The sequence below is a fragment of the Oncorhynchus keta genome, chromosome 9 (assembly GCF_023373465.1).
Source record: "Oncorhynchus keta strain PuntledgeMale-10-30-2019 chromosome 9, Oket_V2, whole genome shotgun sequence".
NCBI lineage: Eukaryota > Metazoa > Chordata > Actinopteri > Salmoniformes > Salmonidae > Oncorhynchus > Oncorhynchus keta.
In genome coordinates this window covers 43,151,307-43,154,421 of record NC_068429.1, presented here as the reverse complement: position 1 = coordinate 43,154,421, position 3,115 = coordinate 43,151,307, and the positions used below count along the sequence as shown (strand labels likewise).

The 3,115-nt window shown below is 39.3% G+C and overlaps 1 protein-coding gene across 1 annotated transcript in view; it reads left to right on the top strand.

The window, feature by feature from the left end:
* The window catches only part of LOC118387884 (hippocampus abundant transcript 1 protein-like), a 39,917-nt gene that overhangs the window by 1,622 nt on the left and 35,180 nt on the right, over positions 1–3,115 (top strand). The gene's annotated exons all lie outside the window — the stretch shown is intronic.

Here is a 3,115-nt window from a genome sequence, read left to right as displayed (position 1 = left end):
TGGGCCTATAGAAAGCTGTCCCAACATTTACTGCCTTTTTAAAAACCATAGCTGATATGGCTGACTTGCTTAAACAAATATGGTTACTACTGACTCCATGTGGATTTGTGTAAGTCAATAAGAACCGCATTCTTCTTCAATAATAATGAACGCCAAAATGAGTTTTGACTTTTGAACCATACACAAACATTATTACATTTACGTTCAGTAAATTCATAATGTTTATTCTTATATCATTATATCATTAACACTTAGCTCTAATTATAAGCAAGTGCAAGCAAACGAGCTGCAATGAGGTAGGCCTATTCGGTCAGCACTTTCAAAATGGACACAGACAGAAATTCCGATAGATGTTAGTTCAGATGAATTCAGAAATATGGCCTTAACTTTACTATTCTTTAAGTCACCACACACAGAGAGAGAGACTCTTGGTTAGCCTACCATTTGATGTATTTTATTTGGCCTATGTCGTCTGAAAAGGAAGGAAAATACAATCATGAGGATCCACTTTATATGCAATATACAGACAGCGCATTGCACAAACAAAACAACCCTCACAATATCAACTGAAATTACATGGGTCTATTACTGATCTTTTTGTTGAAAACATTTTTTTGAATGGGAAGAGACTGTCACTTGCAAACATGGTTACAGACCCAATCACATTATACAGTATCTCCTTCTCGTCAAGAAAAGCACAAGCTAATTATAATACACAAAGTAAGGAAAACAATTAAATCATTCCAACGTTGCCTAAAATGATGAATAAGATACTAATGAGATAGACCGAAATTATATTAGCAATAGGCTTATAACAATTGAGATGTACAGACTATGGCATAAGAGAACAATGAGGGGATAAGAGGAAATCTGTAATTTTGATTAAGACATTAATGAGCGAGCTAAGATAGACATAGTCAATATAATTATTTGTTAAACTTTTGAAATGTACAGTGACAGAATTCAGAACATGGGCCATTCTTACAGTTTCTCCCTGTACACCAAGTCAGAACCGTAGGATATATTAAAGGGGGCATATAAGCAAACAAAGAAAGCCTACTGTTCTCACTCACAAGCTAAGTTCGGAGGGGGAAAGGGACCAAATTACTACCCAGCATACACTTAGTATTACATTCTTAGCTACAGTATACATAACTCCCTAACATATTACATCGTATATGCAGCAGCATACAAGACATTTCTGGATTCACCATCGTTGTGCTGTGCTCACTTAAACAGGATGGGGTCCTTCTTGTGGGCAGATTTTGTCCTCAAACTTTGTCATCAAAGTCTGTCTTTTTCTGGATTTATGGTGCTTTCAAGACAACTGGGAACTTTGAAAAAAACAAGGTTGAATCATGACGTCAGTGATCTTCAGGTCGGAGCTCTAGAAAGAGGCCCAAGTTCCGAGTTGGATGACCGTTCAAAACGTATTTTCCCAGTCGGAGCCGGTTTCTTTCCAAGTTCCCAGTTATCTTGAACTCACAGAAGTCTGAGATTTCCCAGGTCTTAAAGTTTTAAAGTTGTTTTGAATGCGGCAGAAGTCATGCTGGATTGACATGGTCAATGTATTCAACCTTTTTTGGCCCATGGTGTTGCGTGTGAATGTTTGTCCTTTTAAGCTTGGAAAAGAGACCCTTTTAGACAGCTGTTTTAAATCCTTAAACCCAGACTTGGAGCACACACCCTTAAACCAAATAGCAGGCAAGGGAAGCAAAATATTGATTGCTTTGCCACGCTTGCAGTTAGCCACTGATTCTTACCAAACCACTCATTGTTGAATTTGCGATATCCGACTTGTTGTGTAATGTTTACTGTATGTCCAATGGTCGATGAGCACCGAAAAGTTGAATCAATCATTTCTCGTCATATGACAAGGATGGAAAAGGATTTCCCAGGAGATTGTCGACGTGATTCATGATGATGACTGCTTGCTAGCTGAGATTTTGAATGTATGATATTGACATTATAAGTACAATCAAAGCTATGGTAGATATAACGTGATTTGACGTCATTTTATCTGCGGCCAATGACCTTGAGCCTTTATGGATGGTCACTTCTAATGTAAATCTATGGCAGCACCCAAGGCGACTTGAACTGCCTAGCACTCCCTGTAGATTCTGCGGTGACATATTGTCCCCATGAGTGACAGAACACTGAGCCAATCAGGGCGCAACTAGAGGACATTACCAACGCCTATGCTCTGTATTTTCCCCTGGCTGCTGCTCCACCTGTCCTGAAGGAGAGGTAGCCACTGGGGAAATTATGATAGAGACCTACTTTGAAATGCCCAAATAGGAATTCCAAAGATTTCAACATTATGCCATGAGTGATTTGTTCTTTTGACAAGGTCAAAATAATCCCTTTGTCCCCCATCTCTCTAAAATATTATGACTATCTGGCAAAAGACAGCAAAAGTTCATCTCAGCTACGGGCAAAATGCTAACTATTTAAACACCAGTGGAAAACGACAAATTAATGTCACATTTCCTTTTCACAGAGACTTTTGAGTTGACCCCTTTGGTTTTTCATCCTTGGGAAGGTAAACCACACCCACAAACATGGGCAATCTGCTTCCTCCAGGTGGTTGCCATGGAAACATATGTCTTTACATGCCTTTGAACTGTTGCATGATGGATAGGAGCTGATCACTGCATTTCTGGATGTTTCCCTGCTCTTCTTTCAGTTTCTCCTGCTCATGCACAAATTCCTCCTTGAAAATCAGAAAAGGAAAATTCATTCACGATAGCCCCATGGCTTTTTACAGTACACTTCAGTTCAAAAGCACATTGATGTATTCATAGATGGACGGCTATCTTTTCTGAACAGGTGTGATTTTCTTGTAGCCCAGTGCTGGAAGGTACCAAAGACCGATAAATGCCGATAATGCCGATAATCCACTATAAATAAAACTGAATAGAATACATGTTTTCATAATCTGTCTCTTATGTTTCGTACCTAGATTTAGAATGGCCTGGAAATGTTACATGTCTGTTTATGTTTGTACTGCTGGGTGTGAAGGTGGTGTTGCCACAAAAAACACTGAGTTTACACAGCTCCTTTCTCTCCTTGTCATTCTCCTCTGCCTGAGCCCATAGCCAGGTCTCGTTCTGGG